At 37.2% G+C, this 20663-nt stretch overlaps 1 protein-coding gene across 1 annotated transcript in view; it reads right to left on the minus strand.

Moving 5' to 3' along the window:
* Positions 1 to 534: 534 nt before the first annotated feature.
* Positions 535 to 20663, minus strand: part of LOC306879751 (enhancer of rudimentary homolog) — a 1222178-nt gene continuing 1202049 nt past the window's right edge. Inside the window, exon 9 of the mRNA XM_079432925.1 lies at positions 535 to 1032. The gene's annotated coding sequence lies outside the window, so the exon portion shown is untranslated. The remainder of the gene's footprint in view (positions 1033 to 20663) is intronic.

Consider the following 20663-nt stretch of genomic DNA (forward strand, 5'->3'; position numbering starts at 1 on the left):
ATTCAATAAAAATACATGGGCCAGAGCCAATTAGTTAATGCTGAACACATTTACTCAACAAACAGAACTCTGCATTTTTCTTCAATTTATTGAAGACAAAAGTGCATTATAACAAAGTGCATTTTGCTTAAATATTTACAACTTTAAGTGCTCTGATTAATTGTACACAAATTGTATTAATCTGGAAATTACCACAAGTCAACATTTAACTTTCCAAGGGTAAAGTCTGAGCTCACACAAGCACAAAATCTTCTTCTTATTATTCTTAACTTCTTATTAAATCTTCTTATAATTCTTTTTTGTGACACCATGTACTGCCATAACATATTTCACTATGAAATCACTTAGGCTGCGTCCAAATTCAGGGTCTGCATCCTCCTTAGGATCCTTCCTACCCGGTTGAAGGAGGAGGGATCCTCCGACGTCTGCAAAACCCGGAAGTCGGTGTTTGTGAATTTGGACAGCCTATCCTTCTTTCAGTTCCCTCCCTTACCCGTTGCTCATATCCTGTCGCCTAGCAACCGTGACAGCTCCAAGCAAGAAGCGGGAAAATGGACAAACAAAGAGTTATTCTCCTCATTTTAATTCGTTTGGAAGAAATAAAGCAATTAAATAAATTAAATACTTTCTTTGCTCGTTGTCGGAGAGTTTTTTATATCAGACTACAAGACAGTCACATCCAGGTAAGCCATTATAGCCTATTTTTATTTGTTTTTAAGTATTCTACTAATTTCTCCTACAAATTCATTGAGCCGAAGCATAAACTTTAGCTTGTTTTGTCAGAGAAACTCCTCTCCCACTCCGCTACCGCTCGCTTCGTCCGCCATTACTCTCTGCGAAAAGAATTATGGGATAGGTAGGACGGGAAAGGATCCACCACACCCATCCTTCCAATTCGGGGAAAAGGAGGACGTATTTGTGGGCCGCATTTGAAGGATCCTACGAATTTGGACAGCCTTCGTCGCGGCGCTGTGACGTAACATCCTTCAAATGAGTACTCCGAAGGATGCAGACCCTGAATTTGGACACAGCCTTAAATGCTACATCTTGCTTTAACATTTTCCATGAGTTTTTTTGAAACTCGCGGGCGCCGCTGCGCCCCCTAATGGCTGGGCGGAGTATCGATACTAAGGGCTAGAAAATCGATACTGTATCTTTTTTTATTATATCGGTATGTATCTAAGAATCGATATTTTGAGCACACCCCTAGCAGAGATGCTATTAACAATTATGATCATGTATCTCTGGAGAGGTTTCATAACAGCTTGTTAAGGGAATGGAGTCTCTCCTCAATACTATGTTTTATGGTCTCATATTCTAAAATAGTGCACATCTACAACCATTAAAGTGAAGGACCCAGAGCTGACCATCAGTATAGCAGATTAAATGCAGCTAAACCCTGACCATGACTCTCATGCTGACTAAGTGTATTAAAGAGCAGTAATTTGCATTATTATACTATTTTATGTGTACCTCTATGTGATCAGTATTTGACCACAGAAGGATCAGAAGAGCATCAGAAGGAATCTTTATTTCGGTCCATTCATTTATTTACTGCTTTAGATATATATAGCTGTTCATTTACATAGAAAATAATGAATAAAAACAAAAAACAACCGAACTAAATGCAATATACTACAATAGAATAGAATAGAATATAGGTTAGGAACTAAGAACAGAAATACATAGTAAAAATTGGGTAAAATAAAAGTTTGGTTCCATCAAAAATTCCCAAATATAATTTGGTTCCATTAACCATTCCCACAAAGAACACAGCACAATCAGTGTATCCAATTCCTGAAGGAACTACTTACACATTTTAATGACTTTTCGTTAAATATTTCTTGTGTATAAACACCTTTTGCAAATTGTCCTCCTAAATGTATTAATAGAATTATTTAAGGAACTGGAAAAATTTTATTCCTTATGTTGTCCATTCTTAAACAAATTGTAAAATCAGGGAATAGGTGAAAAACACAAAATAACAACAAAACGAGGCAAAGCAAAAATAATAAAATAAATAAACACAAAGCGAAACAAAAAGCACAAGCAAAAAGCAAACCAACAACAAAAACACAAAATCACAAAGCAAAACTAAAAACAAACCAAAACCAAAAATGCAAAGCAAAACAAAATTATGGAAAAACAATACAAAGACTAAGAAGGTGTAAGGAATTGTGGGACTTGTAAGTCATTGGTGGTTAAATACTGCAGCTCTGCTGACACTCACACACACACACCAAGCACATACTGCAGGCAGGCTGAATGTGTGCCAGTGAATGTTGAAGCAGACATTATCTGAATGTATAATTGACAAGGAGGTGAGGGACGCTGGTAGGTGAGTGTAGATTGGGGTGTAGGAGTGTGAGAGTGTATGTGTCTGAGGTTGGCACATGGGGTGCAGGAGGGCAAGCTGTCTTGAACAGGTACACACGAGAGAGGAATGGCTAAGCAGTCAGTAATTATTTCTAAATCAATATTATGACAGCAGGGGAGAGGAGAAGAAGAGTGCACGGTCAAATCCCAGCCTGTCAAATTTCAGTCCGGCTCAGTCCTTTGTGCATCTGTAAACAGCACTCTCTCTCTAGCTCACTCTTTTCTTTCTCTCTAGTGTGATTGATTACAGGGATATTCCTTGTTCGCAGGGCTGTTTGGAGATGCTGGAGAGGAAACGGGTATCGATCAGACATCTTAATGCCTGCACCTTTGTGTCGTGATCATTGCAAAGCCCACACTAAATACAAGCTAGGCTTAGCTTTACTACACACAATCCGGGTTTATTTTATCAATAATACATCCCTAAATCCCACTCATACTTACAAAGGAGTTACATTAACATTGAAAATCCTCGCTAGATGATGGTCTGACAAACCTGCACCCAAGTGTTGGGTCAATAGAAAACAGACAGAAGATCTATGGAGGAAAGTCCAATCTCATATAGGCTAATTATGCTTGATAACTCATTTCAGGTCTAGATCTGTCTGTCCTTTCTCCTCTCCTCAGGGGCCATCCTAAATCCAGAGACCTGCTGATCAGACCAGATGTGATGATAACAGAGTCTCCATATTTCTCCATTTAGCTCGAATATGCCTGTAGGCAAACAATTAATGTGCTTGTACAACTAGCTATACATGTATTTAGGATTCTTTAATCCATAAATTTGAGCATGGACACATTAAATTAGATTTGACATAATTTTTCAAAAGAGTTTAATTCAAACAAATGATGTTCTGCTGATGGCTGCTAAAAATTCAGCTTTGCAATCAAAGGAATAAATACACATTTTAGTATATGAAAATACACTCTAAAAAAATCCTGGGTTATTTTTTTAACCCAAATGCTGGGTTGAGCCTTTTGGGTCATTTTTGGGGTTATTTTTTGGGTTATTTTTTCAGTGTTTGGGTAGTTTTTGTGTTACCCAGCTCCTGGGTCAAATGTAACAACCCAATGTTTGGGTAGTTTTTGTATTACTCAGATCCTGGGTCAGACGTAACCCAGCGGTTGAGTTATTTATCGCGGGGATTTTGCGTCTTCTCTTCACGGGAGAGCAGTTCGCACCATCGAATTGATGCATTCTTCGGTAAAATACAGGTTTGTGTACATTTTATATTATCTATAAAATTGTTACTGTGCTCAGAGGCGTCATGTCCATTCAAAGTGAGATTTTTGAGCAAAGTTGAATTTGAATGCAGCTTCCAAAAGACAAAAAATAGCCGCCGATTCATATTTTCTATATTTAATACAAATGACACCAGCGTGATTAGATCGTTCAGTGCGTCATATCATCAGCTGCTAAATTAAAATGTTAAAATTTTTAGGCGCGCGGTGTGAATCACCTTTAATGAGTGTCATGGTCTTTTCGCGTGATGGAAAAGCCTGATGCTTTGCATAAAATAAACGATTCTACTCATAAAGTTACAGAATACTTTGGATGTTAAAACATATCCTCAGAGCCGTTTACTGTTAGTTTATTGGCAGGTTATGGAGTCACAGCATGTTTCGGCTTGAGTGAAACGCAGGGCGGCGGTCCGTTAGCAGTTCCCACCGAACACGAGAACGAGAACCAGCGCGGCGCAGCGCCGTTACGGTGGAAACAGAATAACAGAGACTGGTCGATTAGGCTACACGTGAATTACTTCTGTTTAATGTTTAATTTTTACTTCTAATGTTTGTTAAACAAGTTTAAATATAGGCAATATGTATAGCCTATTAACAGTGATGGGCAGTAGCGTCGCTACAAGTAGTGGCGCTACTAGTTTAACTACATTTCTCAGTAGCGTGGTGGTAGCGTCTTTTCAGTAGCTAAGCTCTTTTTTTTTTATCAAGTAGCGCGGTAGCATCAACAAAAGCTAACGTTACATTATCCAAAGAAAGCATTCTGAAACTCGAGCTCATATCAGAAATATAACTGCTACGGATCACTGATCCTGGATCAGTAAGTGACGCCACAGCCACTAAAGCTCGTAACGGCATTGGCTCCTCAAAATGTCAGTCAAACCTCATTATTCAACCCGCATTCTCTAGTCAATGAAGTGCGGCGCGCATTTTGGAGCATCTCAGCTTGTTTGCTGTCTAAAGGTAAATAAAGAACTGTTGATGGAATAAGTACAGCGGTTTCTTTACTCAAAAAACACTATTTATAAAGGCTACTGTTTTTTTTTTGTTTTTTTTGTTTTTTGAGGAGCGAATAAGAGTTTCTTAGTCTAGCATTTGTTGTCAAGTCCCAGCCAAATAGCTCATGCGAAGCGCTTAATCTTTCATAATATGATACTTTGGCCAAATAACAGAAAACAAAATTGAACGCCCACATATTGACAAAAAACTGGGGAAAACAGGACACATGCAACGATGCAAATAAACGTAGCCTATCTGTAGGCCTATACATCTATATGGTAACACTATACAATATGATTTCATTACTGTTAGCTAATGTATTATCTAACATGAGCACAATGTATAAAATACATTCATTACAGTATTACATTAAAATACATTTATTACAGTATTTATTAATCTTTGTTAATGTTAGTTAATGAAAATACAGTCATTCATTGGTAGTTCATGTTAGTTCACAGTGCATTAACAAATGTTAACAAACAACTTTTGATTTGAATAATGCATTAGTAAATGTTGAAATTAACATTAAGATAAATGCTGCAGAAGTATTGTTCATTCTTAGTTCATGTTACTAATGTTAACTACTGAACCTTATTGTGAAGTGTTACCATTTATATAAATGTATCTGTATACAATAAAGCCACAATACCAATAGGGGGTTTCCGGCCGATAGCAAAAATTTATTTTGCCTATGTCACAATTTGAGGTCAGTCCGGCCCTGTATTTGATACTGATTATGTCGCCAAATTGGTTTGGAACAGTAGTTGAATAAACAATTAAACTGAACATGCCTGTCTATTTGCTTGACTGACAGTTTTATTGATCACTGAGAGAGCATTGACTTGGTATGATGTTGGTTCAATATAATTTTTTTTTTTAATAGCTTGGATGTAGTAAACTACTTTTGCCATGTTGCTGTAGCTTAGCTTGCTAAATTTCCCAGGGCTGTAGCTTTAGTGTAGTGAAGCTTCATTTAAAGAGGAGTAACTGTTAGCTTAGCTCACTACATTTTCCAAGTAGCTTGCCCAACACTGCCTATTAAAAACGATATATACAATGCTGCAAATGATAAATGAAGGAAAATAAATGAAGTTATCATGCAAACCAGTGGTTGTGTGGAATATTTTAGAAAAGTGTAGAGGATTTAAGTTAATCTGTAAACATTATTTAATGTATGAAGCAAAAAATAAACTTGTAATAAAGTAAAAATTAATAAACCCATTAGCTGGGTTAAATCAACCCATTATTCTGGGTTAAATAAACAATCCAATTTGCTGGGTAAAATTAACCCAATATGGGTTCTGTCCTATATTTACCCAGCCCTTTTAACCCAGTGTTTTTAGAGTGTAGATGTTTTTTAACAATAATACTGTTTTACTGTATTTTTATCAAATAAATGCAGCCTTGGTGAGCATAAGAGACTATATTTAAAAAAATCTGTTTATTTCCAGGTTTAAACTGAATTTTAAATTGATCTTTGTATATTCACACATGCTCACACACAGAGAGAACTTCATTACATTGTCTTTTAATTAGAAGGTCAAAGTCTTGTGCAAATTGGCTTTTCCTTAAATGGAATGTAGACAGGAGGAAATACTGTTTGGTTTGAAGGACCATTTATTGGAGTTGGTTTGAGAAAGAATAATTGGACCTCAAGGCTGAAAGCAGGCTCTTAATGGCATCCTCCTTGAGAATCTTCCTTGCTCTCTTTAAAGGGGCTGAACGGCAACTAAAACAGCTTATATGCAGACTTGTGAATAGGTAGTAAAAGGATATCCAAGGTTGTTTCTGCAGAAAAAGCAAAGAGGATGTGAAAGCTCTTTGTTGCACTGTGTGACAGGGACCACTTAACCTCAAGACCTTGACTAACAACACACACTAAACTCAGACAGAGAGATGACATACTGTATGCAAATTAACAGTCACTGAACAGGCCCTCTTAAACACTTGGGGTCGTTTTGATGATTGCTGATTTACAAATTTGACTAGAAAGGAGAAAACAAACTGCTTTTAAACACGACAGAGCACTGCAAAATTCACATATAAAAGCACATGGGAGAGCTGGACTCGAAATGGATTTCTTCTTTTAGTCAACAGTGCAATCCATTTTTAATCACATACCTGATACATTTCAATACTTAAAGCTGCAGTCCGTAACTTTTTTTGGTTAAAATGATCCAAAATCAATATTTGAGCAAGTACATAACCAGCCATTGTACAAAATTATCGCCTTACAGCCCGATTCACAACGGTTAGCTTATAATAATGTTTTCTAATTTGATTGGTACGGGTAGGTTTTCGCAGGAAATTCGAGCATGGCACTGGGTCATTGCGTCACGTCTGTAAACATAAAGAAGTTTTCCCGGCTAGTAGCTATCGATTGTGAGGATCCTGCAGGTGGAGGCTCATTTATAGCCTTTTCTCACAGCAGCTAGAACAATTAAATGTATCATTTTGATGGCGGATTGTGATCCAGAAAGGATTATGTGTTTATGAAACACGCGTGAATGAAATTAAATTATATTCCAGTTTTAAATGTGCTTCTGATTACAGATAGCCTGGGATTATACAAGATTTGCATTCTAAAGAAAACCATTTCGAAGGGAGCATAGTTTGCTTTTGGGGTTAAAAGAATTTCTTAATATAAAATTCGAATGGCATGACAATTAGATTAGACTGTACAGAAATTAAAATCTACACGCTAATACACACTATACCCATACTCACGCAATTCTGATGTTGTTAACATTACTAATTTGAGAATGAAGTAAAACAATAATAATAATTTGCACGGTTTGATGTGATATGAGCTAACCGATCGTTACATTTAATCACCATTGGTAGCGCGATTTATTATAATGCTTTTTTCCTCAGTTGGGCAGAACAAACGTGGCAGACTTTTAACTTGTTCAGATGGCAATATACGGTGAAAATTGTGATTCGGGTCATATATTACAAGACGTAGGCTAGAATCTATGATTACTAAGTGTTTGATTCACACCGGTGTGGTTACTGACAGCTACACATTCACCTCAAAACATTAGATTCATCCGCGCTGAAGCCGTGCCAGAGTACAGCCCACGTAATAAAGATAATTCCGCACCTGGCTGCAATACAATGTTTTTAACAGAGGTGGCGACAAAGAGGCAAAACTTACGGACTGCAGCTTTAATGAATGCTACTATCAATCATTCTCCATGTGCACTTTATAATGCAGATCAACATGATCAAAAACAGGGTCTATGAAATTGGTTTGGCCCATCGGTCAGAGGCTCATCTATCACACAAGTCTACTATGGAGGATAACTGATATAAAGACATTTATGTATTTGATCACATGCTGATTTCATTCACTAACAGGTTAACAAATCCCCTCTCAATAAAACTATCCTCCATTCTTCTCTTTCTCTGCCATTTTATCCTATTACACAACTCATCTCTGCACATCCCCTCATCATTCACACCCTTCAGTCTTTTCTGCCACCTTTTCTTTCATCACATATCTGTCTCGTTCTCTCTCTCTCTCTAATCTTCCACCACTTAGCGACCGAGAGCCAAACTCAACATCCCCACCTGAGCCCAAGGTCACAGTCTTGCACTCATCCTCTGCCTCTCCTGCTCATGCTGTTGCCACAGCATTATCTCACCTAAAAGAACATTAATAACCTGAAAGAGGGAATATTCTAGCAAGGTCACAACAGTTTACTGAGATAAATCTCATAATGACATGTTTATGGTTAAATCACTGACAAAGACCGCAATAAAAACATGAGAAAAAGCATAATTTTTACTTAGTACAAACACTCAAATTCTTTACTTGTGCTGTCTCAATCACACACAAATATGGTTTAAAACGTGCCTGTTTAGTGACAAAACTAAAATGGATTTGAACATCAGCAGAGGCTCCTGTCAGATGAAACTCATTTAATCCAAGCAGTCGTGTTTACTTACTTCCCGATTAAAAGATGCTTCCTTCTGTCCTGGGCGAAATCATAGCCTGTCATAATGATTCCTTAAGGAGACTGGAGATTTGTGGGTACTGAAATATAAAATACTTTTGAGAATTTGAAATGTCCATCAGAGTAACGTGCTATACTTCATCTAAAACTACTTTTAAACTGTTTTAAACTTCAGTTTTATACATCAAAATTCTAAACATTGCTGATTTCATCTATACATAGATATTTTCGTAGATAACATATGGTTGCCATGATTTCCCTTCATATCATGAAAATTATGTATTCAGATAAATCTGTACATGTCAGACTGGCTTGAGAAACAACTCAACGTTTCAACAAGAATTTTCACTTCCTCTGATTTCAATCTGGCTCTGATCAATATAGATGCATTCATCCATTAATAGCTGAAGGCAACAAAACCAAAAACACCAAGTGAGCATGCTGTAAATCAACATGGTTGCTGCTTCTATTGCAATACATTGCACAACTGAATACAGTAAACGCTTACAAAAGACCTGCAGTAAATGGCACTAAAGGCCTTTCGGTGTTCTAATCAAGAGAAATGCCTCTGGTGGAAGCTGACTGACAGACACTGATTGCAGACAGGCTGAAATTGTGGTGAACAACTGCAAGGTTCAGAGGACACAATTTTCAGAGAGAAATCTTAGCGTACCATCTGATTTTATACAGCTTTCAAAGGCTGTTATTGTGAAAATATTATTTATTTCGGAATACACTTTGCAAGATTATTATAATAAACTAAAACTAAAACCATTAAAATATTCATGACTTGAAATACAATTAACATTAACTAAAATAAAAAATTTATTTAGTTGGCAACATTTCTAATTTTAATTAGTTTATTCGATGTACAAAAATAGACTAAGCTAAAACTGAAAATAAAATAAATTAATTCAAACTACAGACGACAAAAAAAACTAACACAAATTAGTAACCAACAATTTTACCCAAAATAAAAAAGCAATAATAATATAAATGTTGTTCATAATAACTATATTATCACATGCAGATGAACACTGCAGGCTAAAAGATATGAAACCAGAGATGATCAGTTACTCAATTACCCTACAGAACAAAATCTGATTACCCTAAGAGCACCAGGAACATACACACTGAAAACACATATGGATGCACACATATAACAACATCTCCATCATCCCTTGTGGATCTTAAGTTCTAAACCTTAAAATTAAAATGTTCTGATCATTCTTTTTGCTTACATAGAAAACTGTAAACAAAGGCAACATGAGCCAGATGAGCAGCTGCTGAACCCACCAGGAGAATAATGAAACGCCTGGCAAATCCACACAGCCGTGTCTATGGTAAATACGACTCGTCTTAGCCTAATGAAGATAAATCCTGTGGGTCTTTGGCCTTAAATCCCAGACATTAATTAGAACTAGCATTTAACCAGTAATGAATGATGCCTAAAACACAAGGTTTGGATCAGCATGGACCCTCTCAGTACAATAAAAGCCATCATTGTAATTGGCTAAATGCCTGTAAAATATTCAAATACCGGTGTGGCAAAGCTGTGTCTGCATCTACAGTATGTGTGTGTTTTCTTGCGAGCTCTCTTAATTTATTCAACCTCCTAATTGCCATGAGCAACAGCCTCTGAGCACCAAAAATCCAATCAGGAAGGGGGAAAAAACACAGCAAGTGCCATTCAATAACGGGGCCTAATGAGTCTGGTATTTAGCCACAGATCTACACACGTTCACATATACACAGCACTGATTGGAGGAAATAGGTTTGATATTCAGCTCCACATATAACCAAATTACTTTACACTGTCAGTATGTGTGTGTGTGTGTGTGTGTGTGCAATTTTCTCGATCAATCACTGCAGTGCTCGATCACAGCAGGAATGCTCGTTCAAATGCTGCCTTAATTACGGAGGTTTTGTTTGTTTGTGTGAGTATGTGTGTGTGTGTGTGTGTGTGCGCGCGCACTTGAGAGAAGCCGGTGTGAATATCAATGATTCCACGGGCATATGGCTGAATGTCTCAGGTGCAGTCAGGATACCAAGGGTTTAAAAGAGACAGGTTGATTCATTAGAAGAAAGACAACAGCTTAAACAGAGACAGACAGGATGACAGAAGAAGGCAAACTGTAGAAGTATGAGTAGCTATTATTAGTCAATTAAATAGTACAACATATCACAAAAGACCTGCCATGGGATGAGAATAATGAAAAATGTTAATTATACAAACAGCCATGTAAATCACAATAAAGTGATTTATTTGCTGGATGTGGTGTGAGGATGTTCCACAATTAAGATGAGTCAAGAAAGTGTCAATGAAAATTATTTTCTTTATTATTATTATCATTATTATTAAGTTAGAATATATATATATATATATATATATATATATATATATATATATATATATATATAAATTTATTTATTAGGGCTGGACGATATTGGAAAAAACTCACATTGCGATATTTTGTTTTTCTGCGATATATATTGCTATATTTTCATTGATATGAAAAAAAATTAAATAAAGAAAAATCACCAGATGACTTGAATAGCTCTATTTGGGGGAAAAAATATCAATGATTGGGGTGATTTTGTAGGCGAGTAAATCAGCATAGGAAATAAACTAATTACAAACATAGATAAATATAACAGAACAAAGATACAAATGAAATAAACAGTGTTTTGTATTTTTAAGGCAAGTCTAACAGTATTCAGGTACAGAAATTGAATAATCATATGTAAAATAACACTGCATAGTCTTCACTGTATAAATTAAATCTAATAAATCTGCAAAAGTGATTTTTCTCTGTTTTGTTGCTTGATTAACATGACAGAAAGCAGCATGGACATTAAACTGCTGTTATTGTTATCCTCTTTCGTTCTCCATTGTTTACCTTCACTTAAGGTTTTTTACAAGGATACTTGCAGAGACATGCATTTTGACAGCTTTGCGCACGTGTCATTTCAGGCACAAACAGTAGCGGAAGTGAATGGAATTCTGTGTTCACGTGCATCACCATAGCTCTCACCGTGTCTACACTGGGCACGAGTGGCGCAAATCGACAAAATACAATAGAACTCATTATAATCAGTGATGCTGTGAGACTGACTACACTGGATGCGGCGCAACATGACAAAGGGAAAGGGAAGTGGTGTGTGGCCAAGTATGGTGACCCATACTCGGAATTTGTGCTCTTAACCCATCCAAGTGTACACACAGTAGTGAACATACACCCGGAGCAGTGGGCAGCCATTGCTGCGCGCCCGGGGAGCAGTTGGGGGTTCAGTGCCTTGCTCAAGGGTCTCACCTCAGTCGTGGTATTGAGGGTGGAGAGAGTGTTGGTTATTCACTCCCACCACCTACAATCCCTGCCGGACCTGAGACTCAAACCCACGACCTTCAGGTTACAAGCCCAACTCTCTATCCATTAGGCCACGACTGATGTCTCATTCTATTTATGACAAATGATGCACTCACAATAATGCACTCTCCTCGACGACGCGGAAGTTTCAAAGGATAATGGATTTCCAGCGCTGAAAATCGCTGGCAGTAGCTCTGCTAATAAGTTTATTTAAAAATGTACATCTCTGTACGGCTGTTATGTCTGGCGTAGACGTGGTGTCTGTGCGTGAGCAAAGAAAACAATCAGTATAAATATAACGATCAGTATAGGCCTACTAAACATCGCACATCCTGCGATGTGACTGTCGCGGATGCGTACATCGCGATATCGATGCTGAAACGATATATCGTGTAGCCCTAATATTATATATATATATATATATATATATATATATATATATATATATATATGTATGCGAATAATAAATCAAAAGTGACTTGAAAAATACATTTTTACTTCCTGAAAAAGCTTATCATGGATTACACAAAAATATAAGAAAGCACAACTGCTTTCAAAATTGATAATATAACTGTTTCTTAAGCACCAAATCAGCATAATAGAATGATTTCTGAAGGAAAATGTGACCCTGAAGACTGGAGGATTGGCTGCTGAAAATTCAGCTGTGCCATCACAGTAATACATTATTACAAATATATATTAAAATAGAAAACAGTTCTTTTAAATTGTAATAATATTTCACAATATTACTGGATTTCTGATCAAATACATTTTTAATGCAAAATATTTCGTTCAAAAACATTATGAATATCTGATGTCCTACAGCACTGCTACTCAAACTCCAGGGGTCACAGATATAGACATGGTCATTGACATTCACAGTGATATAAATTGTGTTGTTAAGACACAATGACTATTATCAGCAAAGAAAAGAAAAAACACACCATAAACTGTTACAAAAGAGTGAGCTTCCCGTACCTGTCAATCATCATGTCAGGTCATCATGTCCATGTACAAGATAGAAGAGTGACAGAAGGAAAAAAAGAGAGACAGAGAGACATTAGAAAAGATGTTCTTACAATGAAACACTGTTAGAAATCACATCACGTCAAAAAATAAAATAAAATTGCAGCAGTATACATGAAAGTAACTAGTAGTATGCCAGTCTCTCTCTAAACAATGCCAAGTGCTGTCTACTGCATTAGCTGCCAGTGAGCAAGAGAACTAGCAAATCTGTTCTGTACAATTCACTAATGTTCCAACAATAGCTTTCTGTTTCTGCCTACGTCTTGAGATGCTAGATAAATAAAATAGTAGATAAATGATTCTTTTGAATCAGATCTTTTCAAGATCATCCAGTTCACAAAAACCAGTCTGAATGATTTACGGAACATATTAATCCAGTTATCAACTCAACACAGCAGACAACAAAAATTTGGGTTTGTAACTTGGTGTCTTTATTGATAATGACAACATTATCACTATCAAATATTGAATAGTATTACTTAAAAAAAAAGTTAAGTGACAAGAAGGGGGACAACAAAGACAGGTGAAGATGGTGATGCAGAGTCCTACATCACTGTGCTATTGCATAATTCAAAACGTGTTCCAATGTGCACACACACCCAAATACACACAATTCTGAAGCTGACAGATTTTATAATTAGAGCCTAAATACAGCAACAGAAGTGCTAAAATATCACATTAGGAAAGTGTTTGCTTTCACACTCTAACATTTGGTGCACCAAGATGCCAGATCAGCAAGCAACAGCATCTAACAAGCATCAGTTACAGACCAGCACTGCGTACAAAACCAAATCAGAACCTAACATCTTGGAGTTTAAAGGTTTTATAGGCCTTACTGACAGACAGATCACCAACCAACTGACAGACTGACAGACAGACAGACAAAGAGATAGTCAGTGGCCTAGTTAAAATTTCTATGAAGTTAAACTTCAGAAGAAAGTAAAATATCTGTTCTGTTGTCTCTGCACTAGAATGGGAAACCTTACAGTGGAAATTATGACTGGAATGTCACGCTCATGAATAATCATTGCATAGACAGGCCAAGGAGGATACTGGAACTAGGGGTGGGAATCACCAGAGGCCCCACGATACGATATTATCACGATACTTGTCACGATACAATATTATTGCGATTTTAAATATTTTGCGATATTCTGCGATGTATTGGAATTTATTACCTTTTTCCAACTTCAAATTATGTCCCTAAAGGAAAACTTTGGCAACATCTTTTTTAACTAAAAATAAACATTTCTCAGTTTGTTTATCTCACTTCAATTTTATTGCTGCAGTGCCCCGGCCGGCAGGGATTGTAGGTGGGGGGAGTGAATGTACAGCGCTCTCTCCACCCTCAATACCACGACTGAGGTGCCCTTGAGCAAGGCACCGAACCCCCAACTGCTCCCCGGGCGCCGCAGCATAAATGGCTGCCCACTGCTCCGGGTGTGTGTTCACGGTGTGTGTGTGTTCACTGCTGTGTGTGTGCATGTTTGATGGGTTAAATGCAGAGCACGAATTCTGAGTATGGGTCACCATACTTGGCCGTATGTCACTTCACTTTCACTTTCACTTTCAAAATGGGATTGTCAAGCAGACAACTGACCAACACTTTCATAAAAACCTGTCATAAATGTTGTATGCAAACTCAACTATTTGTATTACAGTCTAATCTAGTCCACCTTAATTAAATGTAAACAGGTATGCACGGCTGTGTTACTACAGGTATTTTGAACAATGCAACTTGAACTTGTACAAAAAAGTTGTGCAGACCCTTCAGCAATTGGGGCATTTGAAAGTAAATTACTGTTAAATTTAAAATAAATAAAACATAGTCTTACATTAAAATAGAAATGTTACATATAAAATTAAACATAACATGTACATGACATAACATAACATACATAACATGTAAATGTATTAAAGTGTTGTGCTACAATAGGTATACTATACACCAGTGGTCGGCAACAGGCGGCCCACGGACCAAAAGTGGCCCGCCAGCAATAATATCTGGCCCACGCCCGCAGCCAGATTATTTTGATAGCGGCTGGTTCTGAAATAGATCTGTCATGACAGCAACAGTTAGCCTACTCACAACCAGTGTAGGCTATGTGAGCGGAGCGCGAGTGGAGCGGTGTGATTTTGAATGGAGCGAGGAGCAGATTTTTTAAAAGTCGGAGCGGCGTGTTTTTCACTCGCTCCAAGAGCGCTCCACCACCGCTCCATCACGAGTACAATTCATGCCAACGACCTGGCCGTAATATAACTGCATATTTAGCAAGAATTCACAAGTTTAAAATATTTAGCTTGATAGAGAAGGATCACTCAAATCAGAAAGAATGTGAATGACGGCAATGGACATGAGCGGGAAGTTATAATAGTTCAAGGAATTAGTTTGTTCCTTCTAGATACTGAATATTTTGAGCTGAAAGCATGATTTAAACTACTACAACACTTATTCACATGCAATCGCTCTCTCAAAAATGCATTCAAACAAATGTTATCTTTCATCTGTATCTGATTTCGAATGAGCAGAAATCTGTAAGAAATGCATCGATCCGTAGGTAAAATAACTGACGAAAATGTACTGATATTTTCATCACAAATAAAATTAAATAAAAATTGCACTGCAAAAAGCAGCAATTATGCCTTTTAATGCTGACAACCATATAAGTAGCTTGTCATGTGGTAGGAAAAAAGTTTGCACACTACTGTTCCAATAAGCCACGTTGAAACAATCTTTTATTTATTTTATGAACAGAACTGTCATACTGAAATACTTTAGTCCCGGAGCGAAGGCAGAGCGGTGTTTCTGATTTCAGTGAGCGTGGAGTGGAGCGGGAGCGGGAAATGGTGAACCCGGAGCGCAGAGGGGAAATTGTTGACGCTCAACTCCGCTCACATAGCCTACTCTGCCTGTCAACGTCACACAAATGTGACATTTTGTTAATGACTGTCCTACCACAGGATTTAACACCGAGTAACAGCTCACAGTTACAAAAGACACTGTAACAGTATGTCACAGGCAATTTTAGTTGCATTTTTCATCAATTAATTTCTTAAATTATCCTTTGACTATGTTCTGGCCCACCATCTAGTGGCGAAATATTTTTTTGGTCCGATGCCAAACTTACTTGCCGACCCCTGCTATACACTGTCGTCTATAGCCCTATTCGGACAGGATTAGTTTTACAGGGGTAGATGGGGTAATGTAATTTTACCACAGGACGTCTGTAATATTAATGGCTGATTCGCACGGGATTAGAAATCTCAGTTAAACTATCAGAAGTGGGAGGGGTAACTCGATTTACGCACCGCCGTCACCTGCCTGTCGTCAAGTGCGTTTTATGTTACTTCCTGAATGTAAGTGCTCTTCGTAGTTCTGTAACAGTAAAAATGCTTGAGGTGGTTTAGACAAGACGAGTGATGCGCTGAGTGATTGACAGGAGGCGCGACTATGCAGAACTGCTGTGTGTGATATGAACTCACCGTCAGAGAGAGAGGAAGCGTAGTGTAGCTGGTATTGTTTTACTAATCCTGCATCGTTTTATGTTGAAAAGAATTGAGGTTTGCCACTGACTTGTCCCTCTGCCTAGAACGCCACTGAAAGCTTCTTCAAGCGCCTCCATATTTGAAAACTGCAGAAAATGACAGGAAATGACGGAATATTTATGTATATTTTTACAGCTGGTCTATTCGCACGGGATTAGTATTACCTGAGGTAATTTCTACGGACTTTTTTACAAAAGGTAAAAGTTGCCGTAATCTTTACTGACATTGTCTGTAATGATTACTGAGATGGCGCATTCGGACGGGACTAAAATAACTGAGAAGCTCTGGTAATAATTACTTTACCCCACCTCTCCATGTTAAACTAATCCCGTCTGAATAGGGCTTCTGTCTATCTCTGAATGGTGGCGTGTGAGATGAGCCCTCAAGTTTGTGGTATTCTTAGAGTTTTTTTATTTTCATATGACACTCCTTGCGAGTCCCATATGTCCAGGGGTTCACATAAGTTTTTTAGCCTGGTTCTCATAAGAGAACCTGGAGATTTGGTTTTGTCCTCACACTACACATAGTGTGACCCATTAAATCTAACTCTAAAAAATGTATTAATAGTCATAATAATATCATTGGACTTTATTTATTTAGTTTTTTTTAATATAATAAATAAACAAAATAATAAACAAAATAAAAAAGTGTGGTAATTCTATTATGGTTTAAAATAAAAGGGAGTATTAAATAAAAATACTATTATTTTAGAGTAAACTTAAAAATAACATGATGATGTTTTTTATGTGAATTTTCATAATGTTCAAACCTAAATTAACAAGCTTTTATTTTGGCGGGTTGCGGGAAAGTAAGCTCTCGGGTTTAGCGCTTCCGATTGAAGAGAGCGTTCAGTGAATGAAATGTCACGTTTTTTCATTGTGCTTTGAAAACGGCAGCGAATAGCCTAGAATTCTGCTTTCAGTTTGAATAGAAATCTTATACAGATCTTATAATTGATTTTATAATTCTACTAAATAGTGTAATAAAAGATCGATAATTGGCGTCTGTGTATCGATACAGTATTGCTGCGGAAAATATCGCGATACTATGCTGTATTGAGTTTTACCCCCACCCCTAACTGGAACCTAAAAGCAATCTCCAGAAAAAAAACTATTACTCCTGCTGCACTCCTCTCCTAACAGTACCAACCAGTCCTTTTCAATGTGCAGTCTTTAGTATAGATAACTAGTCTATAACCAGCAGTTAAATTGGGCTATTGGTGTAGAACCCAAATATCTAATGGTGATTCTAAGGCCCTAGGCAAGATGTAACACGCACACAAAAAAAACCTCTTCAAAAATCTAAATAATAAAAAACTTAAATCATAAGAATAAAATTGAAATAAATGCACAAAATTTCTATTCAAATACATAAGTGGATTTGTAAAAGTGAGAATGAAAAAGAGACAGCCTGACGGAGTGGCTTCCAAGAGAAACTCAAACAAATTTAAAGTATGCCACACTTGTAAGGAACCCTTCAGTTTAATGGTTGATGCATTACAGCATCACAGACAGCACTCAACCCCAAAACACTGACCTCTGAGTCTGGAGACTGTGCCTAATGGCCATCTTTCTCTCTGACAAATAAAGTGAAGGATTTACACATTCTCATTCAAATCTCACTTCTGTTAGCCGATATTTACGCTTACCTTCACACATCTCTAATGTCATGTGTGTTTATTATTATGCAAATGAGCTGAAATGAATTAGTTAGCACCCTGGTCGTCTGAGTGAAGTTTAATCTCTAATTCATTAATACACTAATACACATTACTAATTAGGCACCGGTGTCGTTTTATTCCACACAAAAATGATTGAGAAACCCACTTCTTATCTAATCAAATCAATTAAGGCAAGAACCGGTAACTGAGTGCAGAGAGGAAATCAGGTTAATATCTGGATCAAAAGCATATCGCTCAACTGCACCATTTGCATGATTCGCATTTGTCTGTTTGCTTGCTGTTCCAAAATGGATAGAGTTTCGACAAACATTATGTAAAATCATGGATAACTCTGTCCATAGTTAAAATGCATGTCTAAAATATGTAAGGTTAACAATATGAAAGGATAGTTCACCCTAAAAATTTAAACTGTCATTATACTCATCCTCATGTTCCAAATTTTTCATTTTTCAAAGTATATTTACAATAGAAAACACACACAAAAAAAATAGCTTAACGATTAAGAACAAAGTGTCTATTTTCTCTTTCTAAAGATAGTATGACCTCAATGTATTGTTTCGTCTCTCCAACAGGTATACTGTTACACTCCAATACTGCCGTGCAAAGGCAAAACGCCGTAAATTTGATTTTGGTCGAAAATGAGTTATTGATATTTTTGGGACATTCAAGACATCCTTTATCATGTGCATAAGTATCTTGAGTCAATTTTGTTGTTTTTCCGAGAAAATAATGGGTCGTCTTAACCGTAACTTCGAAAAGCCCCAATATGAAGTTACGGTGCCGGCTTGGAGTTATACGGTGTTCTGCCTTTGTTTTACTGACCAATAAAGTCTGCCGTGTTTTAATTACGGTGTAACTTGTATACTTTCATACATCTGATCTGTCACTGAAGCACTTCATTAGACAAACGAATTAGATAGATCGCGATCTACCAAACAGCTCCATATAACAAAGCACTGTAAAGACTAGGAACCTTGGCAGCAATACATAATCGTGAATAACCTTTAAAGATTTTATTATTATTATTTAATTTTTTTCCTTTTTGCAATGCAGATTATTCACCAGGCTGTTCTAGTTGGACGTGTGTGAACTCGAATGCCGTAGCATGTAGCATGATCAATCATAAAATCAGTACTAACAGTTTGCAGTTAAATCCATATCCTACCTTTTCTTTTCACCCGATAAAATCAATCTATAGCGATGAACGTCATCAGAGATGTTTAATCCACAAGCACTCTGAGCGTTCCTGCTTGCTGGCGTTCACATCAATCCAAGTCGTTCTTTTAGGTTAGGCTATTTTCATTCAAGTCAATATAAAAGCATTACGCTATGTCTAGCATTCTTTACGTTACTGAGCATAGCAAATAAATTGGTTGCAAAACGGTATCCACTCATGTTAACTTTTAGTCCGCTTGTTATGGTCAAAAATCAGCCTACAGTCACATTTCTATATGCAATAGCCAATATGAGATAGCCCATGATCACTAGATTTTATACAGGTGTTACTGTAACGATTTTTTAAATGGAGATCAGCAACCAAATATTGATAATGTGGAAGTTACTGTCTTTTGCCTTGGTGTGACTTCTCATGTTTTGCTGAAAATGCAAAGGCAGAGTACAGTAACTTCAAAAGAGGGGTAAAAATCAAGTTTAAGCTTACAATTTTTTAATGTAGATAATTTTCATTACTAAAATATCTAATTGCCAAATTTCCAGTGTTCTACCTATAATTAATTTGGCTGGACAAATAAAAAACTTTTGCCTTTGTAGGGCAGAATACCTATAGTGTTGTTATTCAGAGTGTGTCAGAGAGACCCCGATGTCTCAGGGGCCAAAGACCCACTTCTGTAAAACACTCTCAATAACAAACAGCACCAGCGTACAGTAATTACACTTTGACTCTTTCTCTCTCACTTACTCACTTCCCTTTTTGAGAAAGAAAAGGCAAGAGGGAGAACCATGAACAAACATTTTACCCTCCTCCCTCTGATTTCTAAATGTTAACTTGTGTTAACTCAAGCATGCTAAGTAGTCTGCAGCCCAAAGGGGACAGAAAGAACACTGGAATCATACAAAAACACACTCATCCTGCTCATAGATCAAAAAACTACACTAAACTGCATCATATCCATTGCTATGGCTAATTCAGCATCTGTCTGTAGGATTCCAGAGAGATTCACACATGGCTGGCATCTTTATGAGACTCATTTTCCACACTCATGCATCCGGAGAATGACAAACCCTTTATAATGATCAAAGCTAAATGAACATGAGGGTGATTACTGCAGACTATTAGATGCCTGAATGGAAGACTGTAAAGAGAATTGCTGGTGGCTGATGTAGCAACCCTGTAAGGCAGCTGAGATGAGCTCCTTGTGGTGGCCGGGAAAGAAGCTGATGCTGATTAGATGTCAAATGACACTCTAAGGTGCAATGAACCTTGGCAGAGGATATCAGTTGTCAGGA

Source organism: Barbus barbus (assembly GCF_936440315.1).
Source record: "Barbus barbus genome assembly, chromosome: 14".
NCBI lineage: Eukaryota > Metazoa > Chordata > Actinopteri > Cypriniformes > Cyprinidae > Barbus > Barbus barbus.